The sequence below is a fragment of the Macaca nemestrina genome, chromosome 6, assembly GCF_043159975.1.
Source record: "Macaca nemestrina isolate mMacNem1 chromosome 6, mMacNem.hap1, whole genome shotgun sequence".
In the NCBI taxonomy this organism is placed as follows: domain Eukaryota; kingdom Metazoa; phylum Chordata; class Mammalia; order Primates; family Cercopithecidae; genus Macaca; species Macaca nemestrina.
Window position 1 is genome coordinate 94,671,897 of NC_092130.1, and position 15,996 is coordinate 94,687,892.

At 41.4% G+C, this 15,996-nt stretch overlaps 1 protein-coding gene across 13 annotated transcripts in view; it reads right to left on the reverse strand.

The window, feature by feature from the left end:
* The window catches only part of LOC105475050 (V-type proton ATPase subunit S1-like protein), a 107,090-nt gene that overhangs the window by 13,572 nt on the left and 77,522 nt on the right, over window positions 1–15,996 (reverse strand). For 3 of the 13 annotated variants that reach the window (XR_011624873.1, XR_011624872.1, XR_011624879.1), the window contains exons 12-15: window positions 14,478–14,801; window positions 11,104–11,215; window positions 8,622–9,312; window positions 5,264–5,316 (exon numbers count right to left, since the gene is read on the reverse strand). The gene's annotated coding sequence lies outside the window, so the exon portion shown is untranslated. Of the gene's footprint in view, window positions 1–1,649; window positions 3,368–5,263; window positions 5,317–8,621; window positions 9,313–11,103; window positions 11,216–14,121; window positions 14,175–14,477; window positions 14,802–15,996 lie in introns of all 13 variants that reach the window. The other 10 variants (XR_003016486.2, XR_003016485.2, XR_011624877.1 and 7 more) reach the window with 9 other exon arrangements.

Here is a 15,996-nt window from a genome sequence, read left to right on the forward strand (position 1 = left end):
GTGGCAACATGCCTTGCTTTAGGATGGAATATCATTTAGAATTTGTACTCAGAAATTGTCTTGACACTTTTCTCTTGTCTACTTTAAGAGAAAGAGAAAGCCCAGGAGAAAAAGAAGTATTCAGGGAGTGAAGAAGTATTGAGTTCCTTTTATAGGAACTTTGTAACCCTTCTTTTCATCACTGGTTCTTCATTTTAGGAAGAGCTGGAGATAAAAATTGTGAGGTTAATCAGAATACGGGTCTCATGTAATGCATTTCATGTGTCTTCTAATGATTCCTAGTAAATCCTAATAGGTTAGGGAAAGTGGTCCATTAGCTGCTGTGTCTTCCATCTGCCAAATCCTTTCCCACAATCCTTGGTAAATTCCCCAAATCTGCCTTTTTTTTTCTTTTTTTTTTTTTTTTTTTGGTGTGTGTGTGTGTGAGAGAGAGAGAGAGAGACAGAGACAGAGAGACAGAGAAAGAGAGACAGAGCCTTGCTCTATCACACAGGCAGAGTGCAGTGGCACAGTCATGGTTCACTGCAGCCTCGATCTCTCGAGCTCAAGCATGTTCATCCTACCTCTGCCTCCCAAGTAGCTAGGACTACAGGCACACGCCACCACACCCAGCTAATTTTTGCATTTTTATTTGTTTGTTTGATTTTGGTTTTCATTTGGTTTGGTTTGGTTTTTTGAGACAGAGTATCACTCTGTCGCCCAGGCTGGAGTTCGGTGGCACGATCTCAGCTCACTGCAACCTCCATCTCTCGGGTTCAAGTGATTCCTCCTGCCTCAGCCTCCTGAGCAGCTGGGACTACATATACGTGCCACCACGCCAAGCTAATTTTTATGTTTTTAGTAGAGACGGAGTTTCACCATATTGGCCAGGCTGGTCTTGAACTTCTGACCTCATGATCCACCCGCCTTGGCCTCCCAAAGTGCTGGGATTACAGGTGTGAGCCAACGTGTCTGGCCAATTTTTGCATTTTTAGTAAAGACAGGGTTTCACCATGTTGCCCAGGCTGGTCTCAAACTCCTGGGCTCAAGCGATCTGTCTGCCTTGGCCTCCCAAAGTCCAGGGATTACAGGCGTAAGCTACCACACCCAGCCTCTGGCTTTTTTCTAGCCACAATCAACTTTTATTCAATTAACTAAGTCTCCAAAACTTCTCATGCTCCCATGAGGAAGTGAGTAGAGGTATAAATGAAACAAGATTGGCTATGTTAATAATTTTTGAATCTGAGGGATGAGTATGTGAGGGTTTATTACACTCTTCATTAGCTGTAGATATACTTTTATGTATATTTGAAATTTTCCTTAATAAATATTTTACAATAAAAAGTCTATCAATCATCTCAGTCAAGTGCAGTGTTTTAAATAATAAATTCTGAAAAAAAATCTTCAAAAAAATACTATAGTATCATAGCTATTTTAAATTCTGTCCCTAGGCAATGTAACAGAGCCCTTTTTTGCCCCTTACTGCAGGTAATTCAGATGATGCACTCTTTCCTCACCTCCTCTCTGCTCTTCTCTTGCACTTATAAAACATAATCAGTCGTTTAGACTGGAGTGTGGTGGATTCTTGGTTCTATGATTCTCAATAGTGTATACATCTCCTCTTCTGGCTAGGAAAGGCAACCCCTAAAGGAATGGCTTTGCCAACTTACAAATTAGTTGGGAAGATCATTTGTGGGCAAATCCTTTGCACCTCCAATGTAGTAGATGCTGTTGGTGCCCTCCTCCGATCCCCTTCACCAGCTAGGACAACAGCCTCTCGCTGCAGAGAAGGTTGGCCAGGGCCGTGCTGATAAACGTTTAACATCTGGCTGCCTGCAGGAGTGTAAGGCCTGGGATTTGTAGCTTTTGTTGATTTTCATGATGTAATGCTTCCATCATGGCCGATTGCAAGCTGTCAGGGTGAAGTCACAGAACGGGCATTTGGGAAGTGCTGTGCAGTCAGCACTTGTGAGCTGTGGTTGAGCTGACTCCAGCACACCATGGCTACGTACAGCTTGTAACTGTTCCTTTCTCTGGGGAATTGCCTCCTGACTGAAGACTGTCGCCTTTCAGGCTTCACCCATGGATATCCATAAATGATGACCAACTGATATGGGTGTACAAAATTCCAGCCCCCGTGCCTCGAGGTGGGTCAATTCTGTGGTATGAATTATTCATCAGAACCCACCCACACGCACACAATGAATCAGATCACATTCCTTGAGAGGACATCATTGTACAGCTCTTTGCCCTTTCCTCTCCTGCTTCTCTCACTTATTAGCAGGTTTTTCCCCCTAAAGAATATGCCATGCCCTTAGGGAATTGCATGCAGCTGAATGCTTGCCTCAGGCACTGCTTCAAGGGAACCCAGCCTGAGATACATTCAAAACGTACCCCAAGGGGCAAGCTTTCCTAAAACTTCCCTCCAATACACTCCAAATAATACAAAGAGATAATTCTAATCTTAGGAGATACAAAAGTACAACCTAAAGCATCCAACTACAGACCCCACATTTTTAAAGTCTTTTTTCACAGTAAAAATGCATGCAAAATTTTAACCTATGTTCCATAATATCTCTGTTTAACCCTAGAAATGTCATATTTTTTCTCCAGAATTCTTGTGTAGAGTCCATGTTCCAAGATGCTAGATTGTATACATCCCATGGCTGTTCCAACTATGAAGGTAAACGTGCCCAAGTCAGAAAAGCCTGAATAAACTTGAAAGCCACTCAAAGCCTGGCTGCTCAGCTTTCAACTCGCAATGAGCAGTGTGCATTGCCAATCCTCAGAGACTGTCTCTTCAGCACTAGAAGGTCAGAGCAGACCTACTCCAAACACAGTATTACTGTATCCCAGTTTCTCCTTTAGTTTCATCAGGAAGGAAGGAAGGGAGGGAGAGTAAAAAAAGAAAGGAATTCCACCACCAAGAGTTAGACTTCAAAATGATCTTCATGTATTCTTTCGTGTCTTCCTTTTACAGATGGGAAAACTAAGATCTGAAGCACAAAGTAATTTACTGAAGGTCACAAAAGCAGTTAATGCTGGAACCAAAATCCCCACATCTCTGGATTTTCAGGCAGGTTTCTCTCCTTGCCCATGTTGCCTGCCCAGCTTCTGAGGACAACCTTGATTGTCCTGTGAACTGGGGTCACTCAGTCAAATGCCTCTGCTGATACCCCAAGATTGAATGGCAGTTTATTTAGCATGGCAGCTTTCAGACTCCAAGTGTTTCTGAGTGTGTGTTAGAAACCACTACTTCATCCAAAACTGACCAAAGTGGAGAATTGTTTTGTACTTCCCAGCTGTATTTCCTTGACAATAGATGGTCTGAGAATGCCCTCTGGTGCCTTCCTACTGTGTCTTCAAGCACTTCAGAGGCAGGAGGTGGCTGTGGGAAAGGATGAAGAAAAGCTAGGCTCCTGGAAATGGTTTTTTCTCTCAAAAAATGTGGCGTGGGTGTGCTGTCAGCACACTGTGGCAGGATTCGACCAGGAAGTTGGATAAAAACATACTGTGCGGTTACACCTCCTCTGTTGCATTTGCCTTTTTTTCTCTAACGATGAATATAATTCTTTTTAATTGCACCATTATTTAAATACTTATTCAACTCATATTAATACAAGGCATAGAAACAATAACAAATTGGTAGGCATAAAAATCTCTGACACGATTTTAATTTAGGCGTATCCTTTTCTGGTTTTCTGCATAGTATGATTACCATTTCTCAAGAACATGAGCAAAAGCACACTCCCTGGGTCCCCAGAATGGAGTGCACCTTCTCAAGTACACTGCCACGTTAGTTTTAATTACATGTATTTGAGAAAAAGAAGATTGACACTTCTTCCCCAAGATGCACCCCTCAAGAAGTTGAAAGGAGCACTGACTAGAACAAAGGGAAAAAAAGCAATTAAAGGCTCTCTAGGGCTATGACTTAGATACATTTGTCCCTTTTAATCCTTACATTGATCAGAAATATGAAATATAAGATTTGGGAAGGAGAGTGTCTATTTTAGCCCTCCCTCACATCAGGACTGGTCATGGCAATACCTGTCATTTATTGACTATTAACTCAATGCCAGGTAATATAAGTATTTCTCATGAATTATTTCATTTAAATCCTCACGACCACCTCAGGAGAAAGGTGCTATTGTTTTCTGCATTGTATAGATGAGAAACTTGAGTCATGGAGATATTAAATGCATTGCCCAAGGTCACTCAGCCACTAGCAAGGCCAGAGCTCAAGCATCAATCCGCTCGGCTCCCAAGCCCTCCGGATATATGGCGTCCACAACTTTCCTAAACAGCCTTCCTGTTCCCTCTCCTTAAATTCATCCAACAACGAGCAAATCATTCTATTATCTAACAGCTCTCATTGCTTAAATCACTCCTGTTACCCCATATTTGGTACCGGAGTGATGCAGCAGTTTGCTCCCTGTTCTACTTGACCTTCCTTTAAATATTTGAAACCAGATATCAGGTCACTAGTCCACTTTTCCAGCTTGCTCTTCTCTAACTACAATGTCCCAAGGTCCTCCAACTGTTCCTTGATTAAGTCGCTTTCCAGGCCTTTCACTACCCAGGTTCACTCCAGCTGTGTAGCAGCTCTCCCCACAAAATGGAAATGCGATAGCTAGCAGTGAACAACACCCTAAATGTAGTCTGACTATAGCAGGGCAGAGTGGGACTACTGCCTCCTTATTACCGAAATCATTTCTAATTAAAAGGCATCTTTAATTCTTACAGCAGTTGTATCACATTGGTCATTCGTGTGGTGACCACAGCCACCAAAAAACCCTTGGCCTTTCTCCCACGGAAAGTAAGATCTTCCCCTAGCACAAATGCACACTAAAGTTCTGAACTACAATGAAGGATTTATTTAATTTAAATTTCATATTCTTATTTGTTCTGAGTTCTTAATTTTTCCTCACTATTGAGATCATCCAAACCTCAGGTCAAGATGGCCAAAAAGGTGAGTCCACAGACAGCCCTGAAGCCTCCCTCCCAAGTGGCACCCACTGGAATTCAGTGCCCTTCACATATCCCTGTCCAACTGGCCACAAAGTCTCCTAGCTTCACTGTCACCCTGCTCGTATACCTTCATCTTTCCCACAAGGACGTCATAAGAGGCTCTATCAAACGTCTTCCTGAAATCCAGACACATTTTGTCTGTGGAATTTCCCCTCCCCACCAGTCTCCCCACTCTATCAAAAAAGGAAGCAAAGTTCATTGGGCATATCTTGTTTTTAAGCAAACCCACATTTAGCGAATCCATATTTATACATACCACCAGGCTCAACAGGATGTTTATTTCAGAAAATGAACGTTCTTCCAAGAAACCTAATTTTAAATAGAATAGAGAAATAACATTTTAGCTACATTTTTTCACTTGTAAAAGCACTTGAAAAAACATATATTTTCAGGTCCATCAATACCACCATGGGGCTCAGCATTTATCATAGTATTTAAGTGATAGACGCCACTTAAATACTATATTTCCGAAATATAATTAAACTTTGACCACAACTGCATTAATCAGGATTGGAACTTTACCTGCATCATACTTTAACCAGAGAAGTAAATCTCACCAAGGCAATTTGATATCTGGATTGAGTTCTGTATTCAGAATACATTAAATTCCACCTTCTAAAACTTTCTGGACAATGACCAGAATGTCTGCCATTCCGGACAATGAAAATTGAGCTGCCATTGAAAGACTTCGATATCACAGATAAAGATCCCATTGCATAAGCATACCATACACACTAAAACCAAAAAGTAAAAAAAAAAAAAAAAAAAGATGAGGACATTTTTTAAAGATATTATTTATTGAAAGTAGTGTAGCATTTATTGAGAATATGTCAGGATGTTCTGAGAGTTTAACAAACGTGAACTCAATCCCTGAAACAACCCTTAATGATAGTCACTTTTATTTTCTTCATTTTTAACAGAAGGGAAGATGAAGGCACAATCAGGTTAAATGACTTGCTCAAAGACACACAGCTAGGAAGTGGCATGGAGCCTCAACAGAGAAAATTAAAAGTGTTATGCTTAAAACTTGAACAAAAAAATTCATAGAGACTTTCCATTCTGCCGTTGGACATTCTCAAAAAATGTCTTAAATACTTTTACTTTTCTCCTCACTTCAGTTGGCAGTGCTATATGTTTCCTCATGAAAGAATAAGTTTAAAAGGTAAGAGAATAAGATAAATACATTCTGCAGTGTCAAAGGTCACACATGGCTGGCTTGAGTTTACCATTCTTGGGTCCTCGAGTTCAATTCACTGACTTCAATTCCTGATCCTTGTGGTAGCTCCAATGTCTACTATTCTGCTGGGCTGGCCCTTCGTAGGTACTAAATAAATCTTTATTGAATTCAATGAAGTGAATTTGTTACTGAGGCATTTCAGGCTGCACCATATAAAGATATTAATAATATCCCTAACATTTACCTCAAAATACTTTCCAAGTCTTGTTAGCTTACCCACTCATTTACAAAAGACTTAGACTCACATTTCTATGCATAGGATTTAGGATACTTCGCTCCATGAATTACATTATACTTTTCAGAATTGTGAGAGTTAACAGTCACAAACCCCAATAGAATATTCTAACATGGCCATATTTTACACAAATTCGGAATAGTGTAATATGAAAAATTCATATAGTCTCTTCACACTCAAAATGTGAAGTAATATAAGTGCCTCAAATTTAAATTCTTTCTGAGGATCAAAGAATTTTAAGGCTAGCAGGCCAAATGAACTGTAAAACTGAATTCAGGATATGGTCTGAATTATGCAAGTTTGGAATTACGCAGTCTTGAAGGCCACATCCTTTTCATAAATGCCACCAACCCCAACACATCACCAAGGGACAACACAAAGGAAGCACTGCTGTATAACAACTTGGTGGCTGAAGTCTTGGAGGCCAAACAGGCTCAGAAGCTCCAAGCCAAAGCAGCTGTCCTCAGCCTCTCAAAAATCGATGCAATTACAGAGAAAAATGCTGAGACACACAACAGGAAGATGAAAATTAAACTCAAGAGACCCATGACCAAATTGCACCCACACGTCTAAATGTTGGTGGTGCTAGCCCTGAAACAGCGGGCTCCCGGGACTCAGAGAACGAATTATCCATCTCCCCTCTCAAACTCTCTAGCCCTTATAGAACCATAGGCTCTCAGACCTCACCTGGATGAGAAACCACAGCTCTCTCAAAGCCTCATCATTTCAGCGTAAGAGATGCTGACAGATAAACAAATTACCAAATGACAAAGTGAGTTTAGCCTTTGTGCACTGGAAGCAATGGCTGGAAATGTTCATGACCAATTCCACAAAGACAGGCAAACATTCACACTCAGAGAGAGAAAGAGAGACACAGAGAGAGAGAGAGAGAGAAAAGGGATAGAGAGAGAGCGAGACAGAGAGAGAATGAGTAACAGTCTACGGTTTCCCTTCCTCCACTGTATGTCCAGTGAAATTGTCCCTGGTATTTAAGAAAGCAAGGACAGAATGAAAACCTAGGAAAAAAAAGGAATTGAGGTTAAGACCAGAGTGACAATGAAAGTAATGAAGGTGGAAGTCTTTTACAAGCACTTGTGAATCTGAAGCAAGAAGTGGCTTCTTTTCTTGGGTTTTATCCTTCCAGTGGCCTTCCTAATAGGGAAAAGCTAAAGTCAGTCACTTTCGGTGCCTGTATCAACCTTGTAAGACACACTAAATTCTCTCTGTAATGCATAACTGTCAGCCTCTCTCACTCATCTGGAGTGATTTTTCCAATTAAGCATGACAGACATTTCACTCAAGCCCCCTATTCTAACTCAGAGGCCAGGTCCTGAAGAATGAGACTTCAGTGGCTGCTGACACTTCTTTTGTCACACAAGCCTCTCTAGACAAACAATATTGACTACAAATTTGTCAGGACTTTCTATGGCCATCAATCATGCCTGCCCTTTTGCCTACTTGTGCGCTCCTGTATTTCCCCTCACTCCCATGCTCAAAACAAGACAAAATTAAACTCAAAAGTGTAACCCTCAAAGTTAGAATCAGCATAAATCCTGGAGTATATGGAATGTGAATATTCATCTGGCACAACTAATGTACTCCTTACTCTAGAAATTAAAAGCTTTAAAATGATGTACTGCCTCAGAGAAATGTGCACCAGAGTTTCACGTCAGAATGCTTTGGTGTTTGGTGTTTGTCTTTTTGTGTTTGTGTGTGTGTGTGTGTGTTTTCATTCTTACATGAGTTCTCAGAAAGTATAGGCAGATAAAGGTCTGACTCACAGGTCTCAAACTCCAATGCCTTCAAGGCTCATAGAGCAGAGACGGGGCAGAGTTAAAAGCATTTGCTGCTGTAGACATCGTTATGTATTATCAAGGAATAGTGTGCAGACTGTCTTTTTCTTTTGGCAGAAGCCGAGGCCCTGAGTCCTGCCTGTATGAATGACATGTAAGCTGTGGGCCTGTGATTTTTTTCTGTTCTTTCTTCTTCAGTCTGGCTTCATCTCAAGAAGGAAAAAAAAAAAGTACACATCTCCCCATGCGAGAGAAAGGATGACTTACATTACTGAGTGTGTGTGTGTGTGTGTGTGTGTGTGTGTGTGTTGCCCTGAAGTAATGCCAGCATCCAGAACTGCAACCTTACCTTTTTAATCCTTAAGAACCAGAGACATAGTTGCTCCTGCTCAGCAAAGTCTACAGCCATTTCCAAGAGCTCCATGACAACTTGCATGAGGACCAGGCCACCACCATGGTGAGCTCCAAGGTGGGCTGGTCCACGTCTTGTGATCAAAATGACTGATGCTAGCATTTGTCATCATGTAGTTTCCATCATGATAGTTTCTTCTTTTGCTTCTTGAATGAGAAGGAATGGGGATTTTTCAATTAAAGGTTAAAGTATCTTCTTTCTTCAAGGTCTTATTAGCCAACTTGTCAATTGTCTTTCAGCTCAGAGGACAGAAATTCATGGAAATAGGATGCAGGCATCCCTTTTATTTGTCTCCTCCTGCACCTCTGCTACTTGCAGGCACATCCTCAAATGATGAAATATCAACTGCTTCCCAGCATCTTTGGGAGGTGCATATACTTTTACAATGCTGTGTTTGCAAGTTCATTACAATAAAAGCGAAATTCAAAGTTCATAATAATAAAAGCGAAATTCAAAATAAGTACATGTAAAGCAGAATTTTCAGAGCCCCTCTAGTTAACACAGTCATTAATTTGCCTTTTTTCTTTTTCTTGATTTATGAAACTACTAGTTGCAAACTGATGTCGATTCAGAGCAGGAGCCAGGGTGGACAATGGATCTCAGCATCTGACCCTTTTGGAGCAGCTGTCTGAACCACAAGGAAAAATGATCAGGCCTGAAGCCAGTGGGAGAATCATCAAAACAGACAATACAACCCATTTGTTTAATGAAGAAAGAGTTAGGCAACCTACTAGAAACCACAGGCCTGATCCACATTTTTTAAACTTATGACCATGTCTAGAAAAGTTGCTTAACTCTTCTGTGCTCCATTCTTCCAATGCTCAGAGCTCCATGAGACTCATCCAGAGCTCCCATGTGACTCGATGCCTGCCCCACCTCTCCACACCTGCACAACTATCAAAATAACCAGCAAGGAAAGCTTTCTTTAAAAAATGAAGATTCCTTGCCTTTACCCTAGGTCTCATCCAGGCCTATGAAATGGGAAATCTGCCTGATGGGGCATTTTTACCAGGAGAATCTAAATGAGCAACTGAATTTAGAAATCACTAGGCTGGAGCAGAAAGAGCAAATGCACAATCCAAGAACCACTTTTCCTACCCCTTTGTCCATGACAGACATTAATAATCAACACCAGCACTCTTTCCCACAGAACCCAGCCAAAGCTCAGGATCCTTCTCCAGATGGAGGTCCAGGCAGCCACTCCCAGTCAATGAGAGCTGGCTCACAAATTGAAACCTTTCTGCCATCCCTGAGTGAGAACCCAGCAGTCCACCAGTATTGTGTGTTCAGTTGCACCTTTCACCCAGCATCTAGAACAGCTCATCGTATAATCCTTTTAGGTTCACAAAATCTTTTCAAACACCTGATCTTCTTTAAGCCTCCCAGAAACCTTGTGAAGTTAAAAGGGTATGTGTTATTATACCCATTTTACAGATTGAGAAACTGGGGGTCACAGAAGTTCTTAGTCTTGCCCAGGGTCAGAGAGCTGATGAAGAATAAGGACAGAAAATTCACCCAGATCTCCTGTTCCTAGACCAGCATTCTTCCTTCTGTAACAAGCTGGGCATGGAGTATTGAGGGCAACATCACCACCTGAGCTTAGCAAAAAACAGACCATACAGTAAACAGTACAGAAGAGGAAAGTGGGCCAGAGAGGTTTAGTAAATTGACCAAGGTCACAAAGCCTTAAAACCAGCGAGCAAGAACCCCAAGCAGGTCTGTCTGACTCTCCATCTGTGCTCTTCCTGTTTAGATGGTGCGTCCTCCCAGATCAGCACACACTAGGAAAGGGCCTTTCCTCTCCTCTCCCTGAGTTCACTCTCACACACCCTGCGTGTCTGGCCCTCCTCCCAGCCTATTTCCCTTGTTTCCGCTGGTGTCATCCTCTCAGCCACACTCACCTCTCCACCACCCACCCCCCTTCTTGCCCCTGCAACTTCCTTCCAAATGCAGGAGGAAACCGCCCAGCTTACTCACAACGGCCCCAGCCAACAGAGTGCAGATAAGACAAGCACCTTGGCAGCGAGACGCGAATATAAAATTGCAAACAGCTTTTGAAGTTACAGATCCGTAATCTTCTAAGCCAAAGAAGAGGGGTTCGCCTCTTCTCCCCCTCATCTGAATCAACAGTCCAAAGGACTGAACTGAATCCAGCCAGCTTCGGATGTGATCTCACAAGCCCGCCTGCCACACATGCATTTCCAGCCTGTCGCCTGAGCAAAACCCCCACACGGCTTGTCACCACTTAACACAAGGGACATGTTTCTACAGGAATCAAAGTAGAGAGATGGGTTTTGCTGCCCTTTCATGTGCTCAAATACATCCTGACTGACCCGGTTATGCCCTTAGTTGAAGAAACTAAACACTTTCAAGTTTAGAAGGGAAGATGCCAGGGTTTCTGGAAGACGGGCTGACTCACCTCTACTGCATAGTAGCCTGTAACCTTGGCCAAGTTACTTAATCTCTTTCATCTCAATTTTTCCATCTGTAAAATGGGACTCTACTACCAATGGCACTTTCCTTTAAGGTTCCTGTAATTATTAAAATAGTTGATTTACATAAAAAATGTAGGGCAATGATACACAGTCAACAATAAATATTTACCATCACTGTCATTTTAAAACAAAAACAAAAGATTTGAGAATGTGTCCACATGACCTTTGGAATTTAGATGCATCCCAACAGGTCCCTGTTGTATTTTTGGGTCACAGTAAACAGGTTTTGATAATCAAACCTAAAACTCTGATGTTTCTGTCATTATTATTTTCAATGGAATGATCTGCATAGAATTAACAAATAATTAACAAAAATTACTAAAATTCCTTTCAGAATTAAGTCAGCATGAGATAACACTGCTTGCTAAGATTATACATGCTTCCTTTAAGCTTCTGTATAGGATACATTTCTCCAAATTTTTTACAAAAAAAGCACTATTTTATCATTGGAAAAATTAAAATAATAGTACATAATAAGATGAAGCACATCATGCCTCGTAATGTATAAACACGGATATCTACAGGAAATGGCAATCAAAGCATAAATGAGTCCACTAAGATTGCGTCATGGCTTTCCCTACTGGCCCAGTCGGACATTTTTTTTGGAAAGTTTTAGAGACCTAAGTCTCCACAGCCAAATGGAAATGAGCCCCAGATATTACTCAGATATTATTGGCAGTACTTTCTGCCCAGAGAAAGGCAAAACAAAGAGTTTTTTTGCAATTGGAGGCCACCACCTGGATTTGTGTATGCATAAGCCTCAGCCACACGAGGCCTGTTTAGGGTTGATCTGCCAACTGCACAAAGACACACACAAACACACACACACACGCACACACGCACACACGCACACAGGCACAGCCCAAACGCTGAGTTTCATTTCCACTGCTTTGTTCCTATGGAGTACTAACAGATACTGGCAGACCCTATTTCACTTTTTTCTCCATGAACTCTGGCCATTTCAGTCTTTTTCTCCCAATTTAAATAGTTAGAAATGTCGCCCAGTCAGGGTACTTTTTCAATGGGTAAAATATTAATTCTTATAAGTCAAAAAATGTTAGTGTCCTACAAGCATGCAGAGCAAAGTTTAAAAACTGATGTTAAAAACCCCACTTTGAAGTACATACTCAAAGATCAGGAGCTGTGGTGAATCTAATCTGTTCTTAGGCTCTATCAGCTGGGTCATTTAGCATGCGACTAAAGTCCAAGGGACCTCATACACTGGCTGATGTTTGGTGGTAAATTCTGAGCTTCTCAGAAGCTGAGGGACATCTTGAGTCAATTCCACAATTGGACACTTCTAATATATTTTTTAAATGTGTTAAAATACTGCTACAAAAATTACAGTATTTTTCATACATTTACATTTAGCAAATAAGTGTTTTTGTCCCAATAATAATTTTAATAACCATATGCACACCACCTTTTGGAGAAAGATTTAGAAGTTCAGCTTTGAGGCCCCTTCTTCAATCTGAGGCCCAAGACAAATGGCCCTCTAACCCCATGCCTGTAATGAACCTGAGTAAACTTGAGCAGAGGACAGTGTGAGAACAGCATTACTTCAAATGCTGATCTGAACTCAACTCCATTACCGTCCATCCTGGCTACAGTAGAGGAGGCGCAGATCAAAGGCCAGGATGAGGAACTTCAGATCAAGAGCTACCCAGCACTCATACAACCCCTAAGCTACATTTTCCAGAACTTGGACAGGCATTTGGTGTCCAAAATGAGAAAACTATCCTGAAATAGCTTTCTCTGCTCTTGGAATACCAAGTTGTCAATGGCATTGTTCTGTTCTCCAGCTTCCCCCTAACCCCACACTTAGGTTTTGTAATTTTCACCTATGGGTTCTAAGTTGGTTCTAAGACCTCCAAATTCAAAGACATCAAAGAAAGATATTGTTCTTCAAAGATGATGATGTATAATACTTGTATTTCCAAAGCCCCTTTAGGGTGATCAAAAACAGATAATGATAGCAACCTACGTAAATATATGTCGAGAGGATGTAAATATAATTCCAGGCTTCGGGCCTTATGGGCATTCATTTAATGACTACATGGTACCAGGTCTCCTGAAGCATAGAAGCAGAAAAGCAAACCAAAGGCCTCTGGGATTCTAATTCTTACTAGTAATGAAAGGGAGATGAGGAGAGTGATGCAAGAGCCTTCTGTGAGTGACGTCATGACAACCTCAACATCCCTTCCTCTGTTCAGGGAACATGAAGATGCTCACCTGGCAACTGTCAGTCTCAGGTTCCCACATTCTCCATAATCTGATCTCACAATGCCTAATACATCTTGCATGTGACAAATGTCAACTAACCTACATTAGTGCTTTGAAAATAAGTTAGAGCTTGGATTCAGAAAGCCTTTTAATTCTTTTTTAATTCTTGGTGGGTAAGTTTCCTACTTATAGTCTTCATATATGTTCTTTTTTTTTTTTTTTTTTTTTTGAGACAGAGTCTCGCTCTGTCACCAGGCTGGAGTGCAGTGCAGTGGCACGGTCTCAGCTCACTGCAACCTCCAACTCCCTGGTTCAAGAGATTCTCCTGCCTCAGCCTCTCAAGTAGCTGGGATTACAGCATACACCACCATGCTCAGCTAATTTTTGTATTTTTAGTAGAGACAGGGTTTCACCATGTTGTCCAGGAGGGTCTCGATCTCCTGACCCCATGATCTGCCTGGCTCAGCCTCCCAAAGTGCTGGGATTACAGGCATGAGCCACCATGCCTGGCCATGTTCAGTTATTTAATAGTTGGGTCTACAGCAAGCTATGTAACAGACATCCAAACATGTCTGTCATGTTGACTCCCCAGTTGTAAGAGTATGTTCCCTGTTGTTTCACTTTGTGGTTTCTAGGTTTGAAAAAAAAGTTTTCAAAAAGAGTATCAGAGTAAAGAAAATGCAGAATGATAGATACATGTAATTTAAGAAAGTACGAACATGATTCTCCAAGGAAAAAGGAGGATCTGGCATCAACTGAAGTCTATGTCCACCTAAAAGTAAAAAGCCAAATGGAGTTGTTCATTATAAATATATGTGTCCTTTTGCACAATGAAGAAATGAAATTTGCTCTCCCCACTCTCTCCACTGAGAGAACTGAATACAAATACTATTTTGGGTCAGAAATAAAACAAACCCCACAGCACATTACAGGAAGCCATCCTCAGCAGAAGAGATGGTCTCCCGAGAATACTGGACCCAGGAAGGTGATGATCTTTCGCCCCACCCCTCTGCTCAAAAGACAGTTTATTCTTTCCCCCTTGGTAGATATGCACTTCTAAATCTCAGCCACTCACCTAATTTTCTGTCTTGTAAGCAAGTCTTCAAAAGAAGGCTAGGTTACTGAGAGATGGGCACAATCCTTGAAAATTGCAGAAGTAAAGAACATAGGCACTTTATAACATTCTCTTCAGTAGGGAATATTCTGTGTCCCAGCAGTACCAACCTCAGGAGCTCCAAGATATCCACTGTGAAAACACGGGCAATCCTACTGGCCGCTGGTCTTCCTCTGAACAGATGAGAGGTCACTCCTGTGGAATGGGTTATACCAGTAGGCTCTGGCCACATTGCCTTCCATACACTCTACCCTTCCACCCTGTGGCAAGCACCTTTTAAAAGAGCTAAAAGCAATTGAAAAATGTACCAAAGGCGTCAAGATGAATTATCAGACTACTGTTCCCTGATAAAAAACAGTAACAACAGATGATGGCTTTCAAACAAGCTGAGAAAATGAACTTTATTTTTCTAGAAGTTTTTTTAAATTTTTTTCCTAGTCCCAATGCACTTTGTACTTCTCTATTTATCATGCACTTTGTAACTGCCTCAACATATCTTGCCCTTCTATCAACTGATGAACTTCTTGAGAACCCTGCCCTATTCTTCCTATTCATCCTCATATTCACAGAGCCTTCAGTGTAAGAGGAAATTAATAGACTCTCAATAAATGTTTGATGGACGGATAAATGTAGGAACACTTAACGTACACCAGAGTGCAACAGGAAATAATATCCAAAATTCTTGAGATAACAATGAAAGACCATCAAAGTAAACCTTTCCCATAGCTAATCGTCCAAACATTAAAAGAGGACTTCATTGTTCTCCAGATGTCATCAGTGATTCATTACAAATAATTACATGTGTGTTCTAAATAATGGAATGTTGAAATGTACACTTGTCATCACCGGCACTGTCAAACACGTTGGACACGCCCAAAATAGCTACAGTTCATGTGACCAGGAAGAGAGTCACATCAAGGACTCCAGAGGTGATAATGTCAGTGTCCCAGGAAAGTCTGGAAGTCATTGTCTTGAACAGGAAGACTTAAGGAAGCTGAGGGCAGTTTGTTCACTTGACCCCAGAGTTGGGTTACACACCCACAGCACTTACTGAGGGAGGAAGTTGGAAGAGGACCTGGGATCAGACCGCTGCAATGGTGTGAAGTAGATGAAATTTGTCTTCACCTCCTCTTTCATTGCCCTCCTCGTCTCCCCAGCAACCCTGATCTGTCATCCTTCGTAATCACAATGGCAGAGGCCCAACGGAGTCACTCATACTATGGTATAAATAACTCATTATGATTGTATAAATTAGGCTTCCAAAGCATTTGCCTTTTTAGTAGAAGCAGTGCTGTTATTCTGTGTAATAGCAGAATTTCTACCATCAAAATAGCAAGGGACATATTTGAGGGATGATGGTCAGTGCCAGCTTGAAGTTGAGTAGGCAGCTTGAAGTTGAGTAGGCAGCTATATACATTTTTTAATTTTTAGAAATTTAAGTCTCAGGCCTTGGATCTCCTGTGACTATGTGACTATTCAT